The sequence below is a fragment of the Simochromis diagramma genome, unplaced genomic scaffold (assembly GCF_900408965.1).
Source record: "Simochromis diagramma unplaced genomic scaffold, fSimDia1.1 OVJJ01000325.1, whole genome shotgun sequence".
Taxonomy (NCBI): Eukaryota; Metazoa; Chordata; class Actinopteri; order Cichliformes; family Cichlidae; genus Simochromis; species Simochromis diagramma.
Genome location: NW_024387291.1, coordinates 23,895 through 44,896, shown reverse-complemented (window position 1 = coordinate 44,896; position 21,002 = coordinate 23,895). Strand labels below are relative to the sequence as shown.

The 21,002-nt window shown below is 39.6% G+C and overlaps 1 long non-coding RNA gene and 1 pseudogene across 1 annotated transcript; one reads left to right on the top strand and one right to left on the bottom strand.

The window, feature by feature from the left end:
* Positions 1-1,399: 1,399 nt before the first annotated feature.
* On the bottom strand, positions 1,400-2,877 carry LOC120716390. Its single transcript, XR_005691887.1, has 2 exons — positions 1,951-2,877; positions 1,400-1,726 (listed from the first exon to the last, which is right to left on the bottom strand). It is a non-coding gene; the product is annotated as an uncharacterized LOC120716390 (long non-coding RNA).
* A 1,796-nt stretch (positions 2,878-4,673) lies between these two features.
* Positions 4,674-16,188, top strand: LOC120716436 (annotated as a pseudogene).
* The last annotated feature ends 4,814 nt before the right edge of the window (positions 16,189-21,002 follow it).

The following is a 21,002-nucleotide window of genomic DNA, read 5'->3' as shown; positions in this document are numbered from 1 at the left end:
TAGCAAAAAGGAAAGTTTTAAGCCTAATCTTAAAAAGATGAGAAGTTGGCTGAAGCAGGGTGGTGCAGGGGCTGATCAGATATCAAGTGCTGAGAGTGGATCTTTGGTCCTCTGTGCAGCTCTGTCCACTCTCAGCTGTTCCAGGATTGCTAAAGACACTGCCCTGCAAAGCAATAACACAAGAAAGTCGCCATTTTAACACAAAAACAGCATTTCCATTGTTGGTAGCTGTAGTATGTTGTTAAAATGCCCTTTTAAACCCAACATATTCACATGATAACTACAAATAAACTTAAATCTACAGTGCTGCTGGCACAGGATGATGATTCATACCAACGGATGGATTTGATCTTCAAGAAAGTTCATAGTCAGTGAGAAGAAACAGGTCAAGTATAAAGAGACAAATGGAACATTCTGCAGCCTTTATATACTCTCGGTTGCTCCTTGGTTAAGTGCATGTGATAGAACTGTACGAATCAAGTGCAAAGTTAATTTATGGTAATTTATAGTTACTCCTTCTTACTGCCAATAATCTGTGCACTTTCAGGTGAGCTCTTTGTTCTCTCTGTACAATACCACCTTCACCTTCAATAGCACCTTAGAGTATTCTGACTGGCTGCATCACCACCTGGTACGGCAGCTGTAATGCTCTGGACCGCAAAGCTCTGCAGAGGGTGGTGAGATCAGCACAGCGCATCACCAGGACTGAACTGCCAGCCATGCAGGATCTCTACAGACTGCGCTGCATGAAGAAGACACAGCGGATCCTCTCTGATCCTAGCCACCCCAGCCACAGACTTTTCACATTCCTGCTGTCCGGCAGGAAGTTCAGGAGCATTCAGACCCGCACTACCAGACATAGAGACAGCTTTTACCCACAAGCCATCAGGCTTTTGAACTGCTGACATTCTATACACACCATTACACACTCACTACAATTACAGGACTCTACACACTGTCACTTCAACTAATGCCACTTAAATGCTCGTTGCACAAGATCTGCACAAACTGTAAATACCAACTTGTCTGAAATTCTCTAAATATTTTATACTATTTTTCTCTCTTTTTTCTCTTTATCATTATTATTAATGATATTTCCTGTTAATTTCTTCTTAATTTAACACTTTCTATATGCTCATGTAAAGCAGAGGAGCACGAGCCAAAGAATTTCATTATGGGTAAATGTGGCTACACTGTTTATCTGTACATGACAATAAAACTTGAAACCATTTTCAGTGTGTATGCAAGTCCACCCAAGCCACATTCCTGAGAACAAAGGAACATTACAAACACTATCAGATTTCAGCACTCGCATATCATCCGTATCAGAAGGTCTGGTTATTAGTTAAAAATGTCCCATTAAATAACTTATTAAGAAAACAACTAAATACACAGAAAATATTATGAAAACTGGTTTATTTTATATCTCATAGTTTTAAATGATGCAATAAAAACATGTATAAAACATCACAAACTGTAATATTATACAAATGCTTCCTGCTGATGCAATGGAGACGTCTTCCAGTGACAGTCTTTATCCGTGTGAGTTTGAGGAGGCTCCTAAACCCACCGACACAGAAGTGCATGTTCACAACTCCCTCTGTGCAGGCGGGGTCAGGACCCTCCTCACCCTGGGTGAAGAGGGGTGGTGCTGTGGCCAGTCAGGTATGAAGTGCTGAGAGTGGATCTTTGGTCCTCTGTGCAGCTCTGTCCACTCTCAGCTTCCCTGCAAAGCAATAACACAAGAAAGACGTCATTTTAACACAAAACAGCATTTTCATTGTTGGCAGCTGCAGCATGTTGTTAAAATGCAATTTTAAACTCAACATATACACACAATAACTATAAATAAACTTAAACCTACAGTACTGTAGGACAATGATTTACACCAGCTATTGGAAGGATTTAGTCTTCAAGACAGTTTGTAGCCAATGTGAGGTGATAACTTACATAGCTGGAACACAGCACCACTCTCCAGTTTGTCATTTGGTCATCCATCCTTCTCATCGGGTTGGGGTAAGGCTGTCTTCTGGATGGAGTATCTCTCTGTGTTAGCTCCGTCTTGGACGTTGAGTGTCTGAAGTGCTGAATGCTGGGAGAGGACAAGTGTAAAGCACCTGAAGACAAAAAGACAAAGAGAAAAGCATGAATTCACAGATCACAGAGTTCTTCAATTTACTTTTCATCTGTTATGTGTTTTTACCTTACCTCTGATCCCTTAGCCACAGGCTATACCTTATGTAAAAACAAGAGACCACCTTTACAGATTGAACAAATATTTGAAATTGTGGTGGCAGATTTCTTTTCTCATGTATTAATCACATATTGAATCATATCACATTAGTTATAGAAATATCACTTTCTCACTCCTGTCACTAGTGTACATGCATGTGGAATGTTAACACAGTGAGGCCATTGTAATGGGAGATGTTAAACAGATAGTGGGACTCCTTCTGCTTATCAGGGATGTAAATCCTTACATGACGGCCAAACAGAAAACACGGTCATAATTCTCTCTGTGAGGGAGAAGGTATAGCCCCCTGTGAGAGGGGCCAACATGTGAGTTTGTGGAATGTTCTTTGTCTGTGTGTCTGTATATAAGATGTAAGGGCGGTGGCCACAATTCAGAGACGGTCCTGGTGTTTCACTCGGATGCTCTCTCCAAATTGCAATGTGTTTATTAAACTCACTTCACATCAAGCTCACTGGGTGTGTTGCAGGTTATTGTTAAATTTTCCACAACAAAATAAAGTGCAAGAAAGTTACTTACCAGCAATACAAGACATAAATACACACATAAACATTACAAGACATAAATACACACATAAACAATACAAGACATAAATACACATTTAACAGCAATACAAGACATAAATACACACATAAACATTATAAGACTTAAAAACAAGTCAAAGATATTTGCAATAAACAGACCTCAGTGCAAGAAAAGAGAAGGGGCACACACGGAGTGTCATCACGAGGGGAAAAAAAAAACACCTTCAGAGTAACTCTCGAAGGAGACCCAACTATACTTATGCACACACGAAGCATATCGCAACACTGAACATTACATTTGCTTCAGCAATTTTCAGGAGAAGCACCATTCTCACTATGCCTTAAAGAATTAAGAGTGGAAGTCTTGCATTTTTTTGTGGAGACCGATTAATAGATATAGCTAGGAGGGAGAAACAGGTGGTATGACAAGGATTGCACGATAAAGGGGCTTGATAGGTCGTAAAGTGACTGCAAGGCGGGTCGTTCAAGAAGGTTAAAAAGTCGGCTGGTCTGTGAACATGGACTGTGTGATAATGGCGAAAAAGGTGGCGCCCTCCATTGTTCACTTACAGGCGATATGCACAGAGGCAGGAAAGAGGAGAGAGGCGAAAAGCAAAGTGTCTTCTAGGTTGAGGGTAGCGGTAATGAAGATGAATCTATATTTAAAGTGAACACGTGGGGTATGCGTTTTCATGTTGTCGGGTGATCAGAAATTAAATGTCGAAGACACAACAGCAGCAGTTTAAAATGAGCGTTGTGTAAATAGATGGTGACAGCTGAGGTTGATGGGTGCACTATCCCCGAGTAGCTTTGTAGAATACCAGTACTTCGTAACCAGCCATGGGTCTGTAGGACTCAAATTAAGTGCACAAAAAGTAAAAAATACCTATGTTATAGGGCACTTGTTGAAAAAGCATAAGGTGATGGGTTTTCCAAAGCGGGCTAGCGAAGTAATGGCTCCAGAGATGCAGGGCTTACTGGTTTGTCATTGTGTGCACGTCACAGCAAAGGTATTAACAACTGATTGTGTAATGGGAAATTAGTTAAGACTGTGTGTGAAGCTTGACCTGAAGCTCAGTGAACGGCTCCATTGTTTTGGTCACTGTCCCTCATGCCTGCAGAAAACTAGTTAATGCTCAAAAGTGCTGATTTGAATTTAGATTACATGTCACAACGTTGTCTGTGTCTTTGATTTTTGTTTAAGTCCATGACAAAAAGTTAATAGGAATCTGGCCAATGAAATGTATATCTTGAGTTGGGATGGTATTCATTTGATGGAGCAATATCGCCTAATCATTTATAAATAAACAGCAAGAATTTTTATTTATGTTGGTTTAAAGTATTGTTTTTGTGTTATGAGGGCAAGAAGAATCTGTTCAAGGTTACCACAGTCGCTCATGCATCAGTTATCTTTCGCTACACAGTGTTCTGACCGGTATTGTGGATCGGCAGTGATGTGTAAATATCGGAGGTGCTTTGTAAAAAGCACATGGACCTTGCTGGTAATGTGAACCAATGCAAAGTCAAATTAAAGTCGCAGAGAAAAACTGATTTATTTCAGATTTCCACAACATTTGCTCTCACTACAAGAGAGGGATAATACAGGATGTGATTAATCCGAGCATGAACCAGTTAAATATAATGTAGATATAAACAGTCAAAACTGTTTCTAGAACTAGGGGTTGTGGTTTCTATTGTTAAGAGAGTTGCTAATACGTCCGTGTCTGCAGGGTCTCAGAATTCCAACAAAAAACAGAAGGAAGAAAAAAAAAAGAAACACGGGCGTGTGCGCGCGTGGGTATTGTGGGTGGAGGCTGTTCTTACAAACCCCCTCAATCTGCAGAGCCTGAGACAGTCTCCGCGCTGTCACGGCCCGAGTGAGTCTGTTCTCGCAGCTGAAGTGCAGACCGGTGAAAAACAGTGAGCGGGAAGTTGTGAATATTTTTGTGTTTCCACTTCGGCATGTCTTTGTAGGTCCTGTTTAGAGGGTGCAGGACAGCCTTGTGTTAATCCACATGGCCGCTAACACAAGACTGTGAAAAATGAAGCGGTCGTTAAGTTTGTCTACTGTAACATAAACGCAATGGCTCGTCCAAACAAAAGCGGGGCCATTGCCGTCAGCTGGATACATGTTTTATTTGCAGAATTCACCTGTGATAGCGGACAGCACCAGCCAGAAACGCGTGCTTACATGTAAATACATCAGGTGAAGGTGGCTGGTGTCGTGTTTAGGTTCACTTTAGCAGTCTGGGCTTTGTGTGTGGCTCGTGTCTTTCTTGTTTGTCCTAGTTGCTTGCTGGTGTAATTGGTGGGATTTATTTTATCTCTAATACTCTTTATTAATGTGAGATATATTTCGCGCCGTAGTCTCTGGAGGTGCAGCAAGCCAAAAACTTATCAGTCACGGTGCTCAGCTGTCTGCTGCTGATGACAGAACTCCTGGAATTACTGTAAAAATGAGGATTTTTTGTGTATGTGGCTTTTAAAAAAACAATACAGGTTGGAAGTGGAGGGCCTTGATTTGCTCTAAAGGGGCACACATACAAAAAGGGGGACTGGAATAGAAATTGAACTCAAACTAAAACCAAAAATGCAGAATTAAGAGGAATAGGAGTCACGAGAGAAGAGATGAGGAGAAACCAAGTGAGATGAAGAAGGGTGACATGCAGTGTAGGAGATAGAAGAAGAGATGAGGGGGAAAACAACAACAGGGTAGAGAGGAAATAAAAGAAAGAGGAAAGAAGAGGAAGGAATATGAAATCTGCTGTTGAAGCCCTGCTGCTTGAATTAATGGACTGCTGTGAAACAGGTAAAAAATAATTAACCTCTACGTGACCCTTTGTTTTCTCTTTCTTTCACTGTCCGAGGAACAGAGCTTTTAATTTAATTGGTCACCACTCTTTGGCTTTTAAAGCGTTTCATTCTCGTCTGTTCACCTGTGGTACGTTTTTTTTTTTCATAAACTGCATGTGTCCTGCACGCTGTGGTAGGAAGAGGATAAAAGTGTTGCTGATATTGGTTTTAGCAGAACTGTGGCAATGCATGTAAGCATTAATGCACCCCCCACAAATTCCTGTATACCGTCCCAAAAATCTACCCTCCACAAGCAGTGTGACACTGTGGGTGCTGCAGAGTCTCCTGTGTTTTTTAACTTCAGTCACTGCCTTAGGGCCAAATGACTCATGTGTGCACACGAACACCTCCCTGCGTGTTTATCTATCCATAGATAAGTCCATCCATATGTGTCGTTCGGAAAAACTGAAATACAACCAAAACCATTCTGTGACCATGTTTGCATTTGCAGATCTTTGATCCACATGACATGCTTGTAAGATTATTGATCACACTCTGTGCATCTGTGAGCACTTGTCAGCTTTGTAATAAAAAGTGTGGAGGCGGGCAGCGGTGTGGAGGTGACTGGATCCAGTCCAAATCTGTTAATTAAACCGCAACAGAGGAAGTAGATTCCCCGAGGGGGTAGGACTAATGGATAGCCAATTAGCTGATGGTGTATCTGTGCTCAATCTATGCTCTCCTGCTTCGAGTGAAATTGCTTTTAAAAAAAAAAAGAAATAACATTACTGTGTATTACATGTCATAAACAGTGTACACACATCACAAACCCACTATTTTCCCCAAAGAAATATCACAAATGAATATTTATAGTCCAAATATTTGCCTTGCTGAAAGCATATATGTGTTTTGTGAAAATACAAGCTTAGGATCTTTGTACTTTGGGCTAAGTAACTTACAAATGTTTACTGGTCTATCTTGCAAAGATGGGGCTATTTTTAGTAACTGTAGATATTGAATAGGCTAAATTTAGTAAACAAAAAGTACAATATTTCACACTGATAATATTATCACTATTTAAATGTTACCTAAAGTCAAACAGTGTACATAAAATTTGGACCCAATCACAACAAGAGCACATACTCTTTTGTGGACTACTGCTTTGAAGCTTCAAGTTTGGCATTTTGGCTGTCACCATTGTTTTTCTTTGGAAGTAAACAATGCCATATTTGGATGAGAATCAGTAGGTGACCTGCTCTACCTCCGGAGCTGCAGTCACCCCACCCAGGCCTCTCATTGTACTGCCTCAGCAAATAGGTACAATTTCACCAGTTCATTTGTAAACCCTGTGCTGTCTCACTTAAACAGGGTTTTTTTCTTTAAATATATTTACATTCAATTTATTAATTTTAAAAAATCAAAAATCAAGGTTTTAAATTTAATTTTTTATTCTTTTTCATTGTGTTACTTTGTAAAATTAATATGTATTATATATTTTTTATTCAGTCTCATATGTGGCATATGGCATTCACTTATTATTAATAGTTAAATTACTGTAAATGACAACCAGTAAGTTACCATTAAAGTTTAATGATCAGGCAAAATACATATTTCAGTTACACATGAGATTTTTTTCTATATTTACTTTTTTCAGCACAGCTTCAACGTCATTTAAGTTTTTTCCTGCTCGCACAGAATGATAAGGTTACGAAACCACAGAAGATTACCGTTTCACGCCCTCAATCCAGTCTTGAGTCTTTTCCAAATGTGTTTGATATTCAAATTTGTATGCTTGGCATTTGCTTTTCCCTGCTGCAGCCACAAAATGAGGTAAAAAGTAGGGAAAGTGAACCAGAACACTGAATTAGTAAGCCATATGACTGGATAACCTTGTTTGCCAGAATGATAGAGTAATCCTTGAGATGTGAAATAATAAAAAGTAAGTACCTTCCTATTTTAACAAACTTTCTAGCTTCTGTTTCTTCGGATATCTGTATTAGGAGAGAACAGACTATGCAAAATTTGCCAAACCAGCAGCTCAATCATATTTTGTGTTGAGCCTATTATTTTAAGATTTGCTTTGAAAACTATACATATTCCATTCTATGCCACAAATGGCACATAAATATAGATATGTATAGCAAACAAGTGAACATTTAGAATTGTAATCATCATTTCAGCTAGCATCAGACTTTAAATAACAACCAGTTACATAAATTTACCCTGAGATCTCTAAGACTATATTATCTTCACTCTGCAGATGCACAGAGGGCAGGTTTTGTGTACACACATGCACAAATGCATTTGTCACACACCTGGCATCTCACACACAATACTCTTTGTATTTGAATGTAAATGCAAGGACTCTTCAATCAGCAGTCATTCAGACTCTCACTTATCTCGTCAATTTGCTCCATGCAGGGACCTTTAAGCCTTGTCTTGACCTTATGTTACCATAGCAACACCTCCTGGGAGGGTTTTCACAGAGCTGCTCGTGCAATGGCAGACAAGAGAAGTGATGCACTTCAGGAAGAAAATTGTCAGTCTGCTCTTATTGTGTTTATCAGAGATTAGGGTGGGAGGCAATAGCAAAGGCAAAAAGGAGGAGAGTGTAGGGGAGTGTGTGTGTGGTTAGGTTAGCCTTGCTGACTGTTCACATCTCAGTGGACATCTCAGTGGGACATTCAGTGACTATCTAATGTATGGTGTGAGTAAAAAACCCAAAAGATACCTGCAACCACTCCAGTTTGTGTTATGGAACCATTAAACTTCTTATTTCCCCTTTTATATATTAATTAACATATATTCTCGTTATGACAGTGATGTGAAGCCTGTGATATGTTAGAAAATCATTTGTCTTCACTAACCATGGATGTGAATTACTATAGTTTTTATATGTTCAATTCCATTTTATTATTACAGGGAGTGCAGAATTATTAGGCAAATGAGTATTTTGTCCACATCATCCTCTTCATGCATGTTGTCTTACTCCAAGCTGTATAGGCTCGAAAGCCTACTACCAATTAAGCATATTAGGTGATGGGCATCTCTGTAATGAGAAGGGGTGTGGTCTAATGACATCAACACCCTATATCAGGTGTGCATAATTATTAGGCAACGTCCTTTCCTTTGGTAAAACGGGTCAAAAGAAGGACTTGACAGGCTCAGAAAAGTCAAAAACAGTGAGATATCTTGCAGAGGGATGCAGCAGTCTCAAAATCGCAAAGCTTCTGAAGCGTGATCATCGAACAATCAAGCGTTTCATTCAAAATAGTCAACAGGGTCGCAAGAAGCGTGTGGAAAAACCAAGGCGCAAAATAACTGCCCATGAACTGAGAAAAGTCAAGCGTGCAGCTGCCAAGATGCCACTTGCCACCAGTTTGGCCATATTTCAGAGCTGCAACATCACTGGAGTGCCCAAAAGCACAAGGTGTGCAATACTCAGAAACATGGCCAAGGTAAGAAAGGCTGAAAGACGACCACCACTGAACAAGACACACAAGCTGAAACGTCAAGACTGGGCCAAGAAATATCTCAAGACTGGTTTTTCTAAGGTTTTATGGACTGATGAAATGAGAGTGAGTCTTGATGGGCCAGATGGATGGGCCCGTGGCTGGATTGGTAAAGGGCAGAGAGCTCCAGTCCGACTCAGACGCCAGCAAGGTGGAGGTGGAGTACTGGTTTGGGCTGGTATCATCAAAGATGAGCTTGTGGGGCCTTTTCGGGTTGAGGATGGAGTCAAGCTCAACTCCCAGTCCTACTGCCAGTTTCTGGAAGACACCTTCTTCAAGCAGTGGTACAGGAAGAAGTCTGCATCCTTCAAGAAAACATGATTTTCATGCAGGACAATGCTCCATCACACGCGTCCAAGTACTCCACAGCGTGGCTGGCAAGAAAGGGTATAAAAGAAGAAAAACTAATGACATGCCCTCCTTGTTCACCTGATCTGAACCCCATTGAGAACCTGTGGTCCATCATCAAATGTGAGATTTACAAGGAGGGAAAACAGTACACCTCTCTGAACAGTGTGTGGGAGGCTGTGGTTGCTGCTGCACGCAATGTTGATGGTGAACAGATCAAAACACTGACAGAATCCATGGATGGCGGCTTTTGAGTGTCCTTGCAAAGAAAGGTGGCTATATTGGTCGCTGATTTGTTTTTGTTTTGTTTTTGAATGTCAGAAATGTATATTTGTGAATGTGGAGATGTTATATTGGTTTCACTGGTAGAAATAAATAATTGAAATGGGTATATATTTGTTTTTTGTTAAGTTGCCTAATAATTATGCACAGTAATAGTCACCTGCACACACAGATATCCCCCTAAAATAGCTAAAACTAAAAACAAACTGAAAACTACTTCCAAAAACATTCAGCTTTGATATTAATGAGTTTTTTGGGTTCATTGAGAACATGGTTGTTGTTCAATAATAAAATTATTCCTCAAAAATACAACTTGCCTAATAATTCTGCACTCCCTGTATAGTGCCAATTCACAGCCACAGTTGCCTCAAGGTGCTTTCTATCACAAGATAAAGATCCTACAATATCATAGAGAAAAACCCAGCAATTCACTGTGAGCAACCACATGGCAACAGAGGGGAGGAAGAACTCATTTTAATAAGAGGCAACATGTGGCAGAACCAGGCTCAGGAAGGGGCAGCCTTGTGCTGTGACTGGCTGCTGAATGAGAGGAAAGAGAAGGAGGAAAAGGGAGCATAGAGAGTCAAGGACATAACTTGAAGGTAATTGTGGATTTTTTTAAGCTTAATAAATGATGCACATACTAGCCACAAGGTTGGATTACAAAGAGAATGCACTCCAAATAGTCACAATGTGTAACCACAGAAAGGTTCTGGTTTCCTACTATTTGTTCATTATCTATCCAAAGCTGTTTTTTTAAATAAATTTTGGAACCATAAAAACCAGAACGATAATTTTGCAATTATAATGCAGTTTAGTTGAAGTTTCATGGACCTGGATTAACGTTACATTAATGATAATCCAGGTGCTAATCTAAGCTAAATAACACCTAGCACCTTTCTTACTCCTAAGGGTTTTACATAAATTCTATACTTTGACAAAAACTATTATTATGTACTATATTTATATTTTAAAGTTAAGCAACAAGTTTGCTGCAGTGTGTATAATTGCATGCAAACTGTGTGCTGTGTCTATTCCACCATGTAAAGCAGGGTTCCCCAATCCCAGTCCACGGGGGGCCGGTGTCCCTGCAGGTTTTAGATCTCACCCTGGGTCAACACACCTGAATCACATGATTAGTTCATTACCAGGCCTCTGGAGAACTTCAAGACATGTTAAGAAGGTAATTTATCCATTTAAATCAGCTGTGATGGATCAAGGACACATCTAAAACCTGCAGGGACACCGGCCCTCGTGGACTGGGATTGGGGACCCCTGATGTAAAGGATGCTACAAAGGATGAAGCATTTTCTCCAACAACAGATCTGCTCGAACAGAAACTGAAAACAGAACTCAGAAAAGGTCCCAGAAGAAACTTTATAGCTCTACAGCCACATTTCAGTGGACGAACAACCAACACGGCTGATTTGTTGGAAGAGTTGATTAACTGGACATCTCCAAAATGTTAGAATACACCTTTAATGCATTAATTGCTTTATATTTCATGTCCACATGAAGTGTGCTAAATTAATTAACTTTGCTTTCTGTAGGGCTGCTGATCTTCTACTGATGTGAGCTTACCAACAACTGTTGCCTGATAGTCGTTAACGCCTCGATGGAGCTCGTCCAGTTTGCATTGCTGCCTCAGGAAGTTCCTACAGCTACCTGGAGCAACACCTCTGCCCCCTCCTACTCTCATTTCCTGCTCCTTTCTACTCCCTCCGAACCGCTTCACAGCTTCAACCAAGATGACACTTCGTTTCTCCTTAACAGCTCCTGTCAAAATTGCACCAAAAGTAAACCAGGATCCCTCCCTGGCTTGGCTGGAATCTTCATCCCACTCATTTATGGCATCGTTTGTGTCGTTGGCTTGGTGGGAAACACTCTGGTCATCCATGTTGTTTTCAACTACACAAAACACGAGTCAGTCACAAACATCTACATCCTCAGCCATTGCAGATGAGCTTTTCATGCTGGGCCTACCCTTCTTGGCGGTACAGAACGCTTTGCTCTCGTGGCCTTTCGGCTCTCTGATGTGCCGAGTGGTTATGACAGTGGATGCCATCAACCAGTTTACCAGCATCTTTTGTCTAACTGTGATGTCAGTGGACCGATACCTGGCTGTGGTGCATCCCATCCGCTCTTCTTGGTGGCGGCGCCCCCACGTGGCTAAGGCTATCAGTGGCACCGTTTGGGCGGGGTCCTTTGTGGTGGTGCTGCTGGTAGTGGTGTTCGCGGACGTGCTGAAGGATGATGGGAACTGCAGCATCGTGTGGCCTGAACCAGCAGAAGTGTGGAAGACATCGTTTATTGTCTACACGTGCACTGTTGGAGTCTTCTGCCCCCTGCTGGTCATCTGCTTGTGCTACCCGCTGATCGTCATCAAGGTATGACTTTTAGAGTAACACTGAAATAATTTGAGTTTTTAAGATAAAGGAGGAAGTTGGAGACATTTTTGAAAAAGTGTAGTCTATTCAATACTCTTTTCTAAAAATATTACATAGTCTAACTCAGATGAGCAATAGTGAAGTAGGAGCCTTTTATTGTTGATTAAAACACCGCAGCATTAGTGTCATGGCCAACTTAAATCAAACTAGAATCCGCAAGTAAACCGATTTCAGCTGCAAACTGTTTTAAGAGTATTGTGGCTTCAGTCAACTAATGTTGATGTACTTGATTGACATTTTATGATTGACAATTAACTGTTCATCCACTGTCTAAAAAAAGCCATTTCCTTTAAGGCCACTCTTACACCCTCAGGAAAGGGCTAGGGGATGAGGGGATTAACAATGATAAGCTCAGGGGACAGATAACGAGTCAACTATACTGTTATATCACTCCAACAAAGGATGTCAACAGACTAGAATCTGCTGAAAAGACAAGAAATGGTTAATCAAAGAAAAACTTCACTCTCACATAGGGCACTGGCTGCTCACTACTAGCTCAAACACAGCGCTAAACTCATCGTCAAATACGTCAAAGCACATCACTACACAAGCCTCTGCAGGCTGGGAAACAAACACCTAAGGTCACCACAGTACTGACACTGGCGTACACCGAGGAGCTCTCCACAAGCTTGTATCCAGCTATACACTGGCTCCTCAGGAGAAATGGGCGGCAGCTGAACCTGTGGGAGCCTGCTAGGGTTATAACAGCCATCCTCACTTTAAGCCAGCTTTCTTCTGTTCATTATAAACAGGTTGAAAAAGCAGGCGGTGGCTGTGTTCACAGCCAGAGCTGTGAGCATGAGATGACCATATTAACGATTTCCCCACATATTACACAGATAAACAAGCAGTAAACACTGTCCTAAACCTCACTGTGCACAGCGATTACTTGCACATGCATTGACCACAAGGTTTACAAATTTGGGCCATGTTTAACATGAGTATCTAATTTTAACAGTATACACCAATGAGGCTTAATATTATGATCACTGATAGGTGAAGTGAATAACACTGATTATTTCTTTATCGGGGCACCTGTTAGTGGGTGGGATGTATTAGGGAGCAACTGAACATTTTGTAGTCAAAGTTTGAGTTAGAAGCAGAAAAATGGGCGAGCACAGGGGTTTGAGTGAGTCTGCAGTATTAATAATATTAATATTGTGATGGCTGGATCATCTCCAAAACTGCAGCTCTTGTGGGGGGTTCCCGGCTTGCAGTAGTATCTATCAAAAGTGGTCCAAGGAAGGAGCAGTGGTGAACCAGCAACAGGGTCATGTGCAACGCATGAGGCAGCATAGCTGCAGACCAGTCAGGGTGCCCGTGCTGACCTCTGTACATTCATGAAAGCACCAAAAATGGGCACATGAGCATCAGAACTGAACCACGGAGCAACAGAAATACATGGCCTCTATAGCTGTGCCCTCTTTCAGCAACGCAAACATGTTTCAGGACTGGTTTAAAGAGTACAACAACATGTTTAAGGTTGAGAAGCTCCGAGGCCCCACCTCGCAACTTCCAGAACTTAAAGGATCTGTTGCTAGAATCTTGTTGCAGATACAGCACACCTTCAGGGCTCCAGTGGAGTCCATTCTTCAGGGCTGTTTTGGTATCAAAAGGGGGACCTGTGGCCTGTGGTCATAATGTTATGCCTGATCGGTATCTGCATGAGTGTGTGTGTGTACACTGTTACTGTAACTTGTTTATATGTAAACAAGGTTATAACTTTTCATCTTCCACTTTCACAGTTGCTAATCTTTTTGCAGTCATGATTAACATTGCTCATGTTGACTCATTGTGAATCATGTTGCTGCATCTGTGGGAAACATAATTGAACTTTGGGAACATAATGGCTCCTTCCACACTAAAACTCTGTCTCGGTTATTTTTGTTTAAAAAAAAGAACCTCACTCCTCTCCACAGTGACGTCCCCCTAAACTTACATTACTCAGAAAATCTGCCAACATGTGCGTAGATGCTGAAGTCCAACGTAAATGGACTACACTCTGTTAATATCACTAATGGCACAGGAGGATGAGTGTACTTAAGTAGCATTTGCACAGACCTAATGGAAAAGCAGAGTGTGCCATGGTTAGCAGGTGTTTCTACATTTTGGGAGAGAAACAGCAATCAGACTGCGTGAATGTTGTTCTTCCAGCAATCTGAACTCTTAACTCTATAAATATGTTTAAACAACAAACAGAATCACGTATATCCTCCCTAACCACCAGCAGGATCTCAGATAGTGTTGACTGTTTGTCATAGTTGTTCTATGTTTGACAGTTTACGTTATTTCAGTGACTTTTCTATTTCAGGAAATCCATCCATCTATCCATCCATCTTTTTAACTACTGGGTCATTAAGTAGGCTGAAGCCCATCCCAGCTGTCATTAGGCAAAGGGCGGGGTAGACCTCGGACAGGCCATAAAACAGGATTAATCTGGTACACTAGTCTCTTTCTTTCTTTAAAAAAAACATCTGTGTCTGCAAACATTTGTGTTATCAGTTTCATTTGAGCCTGAATACATTTTGGATGAAATTTCTCAAGTTTTTAAAAATTAGAAATTAAACTGTTATTCTACTATGAGACCACACGGGGGCAGCCCTGCCTTATTATGTATTATTCTCTCTTGCTACACATGGTTAGGATGGCTTTTGTGTCAAACTAACCAAAGTAATGTTGTTGGTTAATGTTTTTGTGAACAGTGGTATTTCAAGTATGGTCCTGTTTTTTTCTCCATTACAGGAGTTTCACTGGTTAAACAATCAGTGAATTGAAAGATTGTTGAATGAATGAATAACCAATGAAATGAAAGGTTGCCTATGACTTGTTGGCTGATCGCTGACCTTCTCTACTCTCCCCACAGATTCGACAAATATTCAGCTAATGTGATGGTGGACAGCAAGCCGGTCAACCTGGGCCTCTGGGATACAGCTGGACAGGAAGATTATGACAGGCTCCGCCCACTGTCCTAGCCACAGACGGTACAGAATCACACATACACACACAGGCACACACAGTAACTAATGGACATAAAGTTACACAGACAGAACTTGTATAACATGTCAGCTAATTAAAACTGCAGCAGCTATTCTAATTCTTTGTCTCCTTGTCTCTCCATCCAGGATGTTTTCCTAATCTGCTTCTCCCTGGTTAGCCCGGCATCCTATGAGAATGTCAGAGCTAAGGTGAGTTTTGGCTGTTTTTTATGAGGCCTGTCTCTCAGCTGCCAAGGAACAAAATGTTGTTCAAATCCATAATTCCTCTTTTAGGTTGTAACAGACCGTGAGAGTCATCCAGGGCAAAAGTAGAAAAGTAGACGAGACTAGACAAGGACATTGAGAAGCCAAGCAGGAAAGAGAAGGAAGAGGGAGAGGAGAAAAGTGCAACTGCCTTCGTCCAGAGCCAAACGAAAAAGGAATCTGTAGACACTTATCACTAAGAGGTGATTCAGAAGTTTGTTCTTGCACATATAATGGACAGAAACATTAAAGAGAAAAGAAAAGACATAAATGAACACAACACAAGACAGAAAAGTTTCACATGCTTTGTACTCAATTTCATTTTTTTGCAGAGGAAAAATAAATTTGTCCTGAATATTGTTGGAGTAATTTTGTCCCACAGGCATCAATTTAACCCCATGATTTATGTGACCTTTGTTTTAGATTCTCACAGGAGCACAGAAGAAGAGAAAAGGACTGCAGACCCTGAAGAATATTTGCAAATCTGCCATGTCTCTAATGTATATCTACAACTTTAAACAAAACAAAAAACAAAACAATGTATGGTGTGCAGGTTTGCTATTGTTTTAGAAATGCCAACGAGCTCTTAAGTCCAAATCCAGACGCTGCCCAGACAGGATTTCTTTGTAAAATATATCAGTTTAGAGATTATAGACCCTTTGAGTTTAAGTGTAAGTCTGAGAGCAGCATGCTGCCTTCATCTAAAGTACTGCCAACAATATATATGTGTTTTGTAAAACCTAAAATAAAAATAACTTTTGTAACTGAAATAAACACAGTGTTTCAGTATGATTTGTTCACTGTGCTGTTTTCAGGGTGATGAATGTAAGGAGCAGAAATGGTCGTTTGTGAGGAAGCAAGCAACAAGCAAACTTGTGTCTGAATAAGATTTATTAACAAATGTATTATTTGTTGTGCTATTCAAATAAAAATAAAACATTTGATTGCACAAAAGATTCACATTATTTCTCCACAACATGTGACGTTTTGGATTGAATGCCTATACTCAACTATGGGGGATATAAAATTCTCATTTTGATACAGCTGCTGATATCGCCTATACTCTATCCTTATTTACATATTGTGGAGAACAGCATCTTTTTCTGGTGGTGAGTTGAAAATGTTCAGACTCAAACAGCACTTTCAGTTTTGCAGTTTAATGTTTGACCAGCTTTTTTGCCAAAACACCTTCATGTTTCAATCATTTTAGTAATCCTGCGGATATCAACAGTTAATCATGTCACATGGTGCTCAAGTCTTCAGCTGTGATTTTATTTGTTATTTAATTAATACAGTTTAATGTCTTATAATATAGATAGCTACACAGGCATACAGAGAGATTGTTTACTTTATTAATGCCCAGTGCGACTGAAGATTAAACTGAATATAAAGCATTTAAAAGAAGCTCAATCTTAAACTCATAACAGAACAGTAATGTTAGTCCATATAAAACTGATGTGGAATATTTTCCTCTTGAATTATTAGGTTAACTTTGATATTTTGTGGTTAGTTTGCCAGGATGATGACTGTCATCCTCTCTGCCTTTCTGCAAGAGGCTCCATATGCCGCTGTTCTAGTGGATACTGTAAAAATAAATAAGCAATAATATATGATAATACATTATCATTAAACTCTTAACTATACAGTAGTAGTAAAAAATATTTTACTACTTTCCAAATATCAGTGAAAGTATAGGCATTCATGTAATAATAATAATAATAATAATAATAATAATAATAATAACAATAATAATGAACATGAATTATGTTTCATTCACAAAATATTTTCTCTTGCCAGTTAGTATTGTATTGTAGTGGTATTGTAATTTTCAGGAGACTGACAGTAACATAAATTAATTCCATAGACAAGAAATCAACATGGACGTGGACCGCCACACTGCAAAACATTTGGTAATTTTTTCTGAATGGTTTATAGTTATGACCCTATTAAGGATACACAGAAGACAATGGACGAATGGACAAAATAAAACATGTAGAGTACTTTTCAAATTCTTTTTGGTGTTTGCTCAAATATGGGACCTTAAATAAGTTTTTTTAATAATATAATTTAACTAGACCATACCTAGAATTTTTTTGTGGTACATTTCCCTGATGACAGATCCTGATTTAATTTCATGGTTGGAAGGACCAGGAAAAATTCTAAAAATTGTTTGAGTTGAGACAAAATGACCCTATTAGCAAATCACCATCGGTTTAAGAAAGGACACAAAAAAATTCAGTTAACATACAAAATCTGATATGAAAGAGGCAACACACAGTCTAACTCTTTTGTTTTTATGTTGCATAATACAGAAAAAAAAACTGTTTTTACGACACTAATGATGCCAGTAACAGTCGCTGTTGGGGAGGACAGTTTACACTGAGCATGTGCAGTTTAAAGATGCCTTTTATTTTTAAGGAGGAAACCATCCTGAGCTGCTAGCTGTCCAGTTTAAAATCTATAGTGAAGCACTTTCTGATGTCTTCTTATTCCTTTTCAGTATTGTGGATGTTTTGTTCAATATTTCCTTTTTGATGTTTGTTTACCAGCCGTATTGGTATCAATACTTCCTGTTATTTAGCCGTAAATAGCCATTGTAGTGTCTTTGATTGAGATATGACTTATCGATCGTATTGATAGTTTACGGAGAGCTTAGAGATGGATATCTGTGCAAGTAATGGCACAGCTTTTTTCCCCTTTTTTGTTTTTAGAATTAGGATTTTAAGAAAACAAAAACAATTAAACTGTAGCTGAATCTGATCAGAGGAAAAGAGGTATCCGTCAGCTGTGACGCTGCGTTCTCGTTGATCTCCTTGAGATCTGAATGACATCAAACTTATTTTTGAAGTTTGCATTTACCCTGTTGTATTAAAAGAATACCTAAAGTTTCTTTTCCATTAGAGAATTTTTGTTAACCTGTTTACTGGTCTTGATTATGCATCAAGTCAGAATCTGAAATTCATTTTTTTTAAAAAGGACGTAAAAACTCCCACGTTTTACAGCGTCGGCTATGCGGAGGCTGCCAGGCGTCGTATTTACACACCCATGGATGTTTAACTGTATTTATTGCGTACAAATAAATGTGAAATAAAGATAGCTTAAATGGAACAAGACTCTGTTTTAACACTTAATTCCTGCATCCACCTGTTTAAAATATATTATTTTAAAATAATGTGTTACATGACTACACAGAAGGATGTTTCAGCTCAGTATATAGCAAATATAAAAAATATAAATAATTCTTAATTTTAAAATAAACATTAATCTGATTATTAAAAAAAATTATTGGACAAAAAGTACATGGAAAAAAGAACTCGGTGAAATGGAAAAAATAAAGTTCAATATCTTGAAAATCAAATAGAATACAAGCTTTGTTTTCTTCCTTGTTTTCTGTATTTATCTGTTTGTATAAGACAAACAGTTTATCATAAGTAACTGAAAGTCTTTCGGCTCTTCGAAGAAAAACTGATGGGATCCAACAAATAAACATAACTAAAAACTGCAGCCTCAAAAGTAAAACTCATTTGTTGCTGATAACGAACGCAAATCCAAAGTGTTGTTGTTCCCACCCCAGAGCAGCAGGTGGCAGCAGCACGATACAAAGGAACTGTACTGTACTGGGATTTCTGTTCGTTTTTTGTTTTTTGTTTCCAAAAGAAGAAGCCGTTTTTAACGTAAACTGTTGATTAAAGAGTTTTTTGTTGCAGTTTGACCTTCAGCTGAACTTAATGTTGGGTTTCTATTGATTTTAGAGAAGCTATTCGCTGAGAGGTTGTCATAATTCATGCATGAAAGGGTTAAAACATATCCTTTGTTTCATTTTTTAGTGAAACTCTGGTAGAGTAGCTTTGAAACTGATAATTCAGCATATACTAAAAAATAAAAGCCTTTTCTTACAGTATATTTGTGTGTATTTTATTTTGCAATATTTCTAATTACCACACTTAAAAGTGAACAGCCTGTAATGCTATCATGACTCATCACTCAAACGCATCTTTTTCTCCCCGTTTTGGCCTTCCGTCCACACTGAGACAGCGTTTTCGGTCAAGGAAAGCGCAGCGTTTTGAAAACGCTCTCCAAAGCGTATACATTTGACGTCGTTTTCGCATAGCATTGTGGAAAGCGAACTGTAGCCTTTTTAAAAACAATGATACATTGTAGACTACGTCCACACATACAGGGGTATTTCTGAAAAACTGAGATTTTTCGTTTTTTTAAAAAATCCCATCCACACCTCAACACCAAAAACAAAGGAAAATGCTGCCAGGAGCATGCCAAAGCAACAGGTGGCGATATATTCCTAACCGTGTAGAAATGTTGGCCAATCAGATGTCTAGACGCCTGGGCGGGAAAGAGTAAACAAAGATGGCAGCGCAAAGAAGCAGAACTGAGTACTATGTGTGGAGGGACCATAACTGTCTGTGTATGTAAGCATTTAAACACTACAGAGAGTAAAATTAACAGTATTTTGTCTAAGTCCGCCATTGTAGAAATTAATTTCACCGAAACAATAACTTGGCGCACAGTGTGATGTCAAAAAAGGCGCACACCTTTGACCCTGCGTTTTCTCCGTTTTCCTTGTCCACACGTAAACGCAAAAACGGAGTTCTTGAAAATCTCCACCCAGGCAGGAATTTTTAAAACTCTCCGTTTTCAGTGGCCGAAACGTGTGGACGAAAGGTACAAACGCATAGAAAAATCTACGTTTTCAAAAATACCCATACATGTGGACATAGCCTAGTCAATTGATGCAATCATGTGATAAATTGTGACAGCCCCGTTAAAGATTAATATCAGTTTGTACATGCTCCAGATAGCTTTTCTTCAAATTCTTTAATTCTCAATCGCTTTTGCAACTTTGTACTTTTGTATTACTTGCAGCAACAACTCCACCTCATTGTTAGTCCATTCAAAAAAACTAGTCGCTTTTCCTTTTAATTTTGCTGCACGTTTCAAAGAGCCGGAAAGTAAATAAACGACAGACAGAAATGAGGCAGGTCGAGTCACCTTGCGTTTCACGCATGCGCAGTGCTGGAACAACTCTGTCAAAACGGTAGTTTGGACACGAGCATTTTCAGACAAAAACGCCTTTTTCAAATTGATCCGGGCTAGTGTGACATAAGATCACAGGCCGTTCCAATGACGTCACCAATCACCACACTTCAAAGCACAAAGCCTGCGTTGTCACAGTAACGCATTCTGCGATAGGAGGTCATATATAGGAGTGAACTTGACTCTCACACAGCCTTAACTGTCTGTCTGTCCTCATGTCTGCAGTGCTGCTGTCTCCTGTCACCCTGCATGTTTCTAAGGTTAGTTTTCTCCATATTTATATTGTTCTTGTAGTTTTTGTCCTCTGGTTTTTGTCCTTCAGGTTTGAATATATATGTGTGTGTGTGTGTGTGTGTGTGTGTGTGTGTGTGTTTGTGTGTGTAAATATATATATATATATATATATATGTATGTATATGTTTTTTATCCTCAGATGAGGTTTGAAGTGTCTGTGTGGTGCAGCTGGTCTGGTCTGTCTCTGTACAGTCGAGGCTGCACCCACCTATAAAACGGTGGAGGCTCACCAGGACATGCACACCTCACAAGTTCCCGGC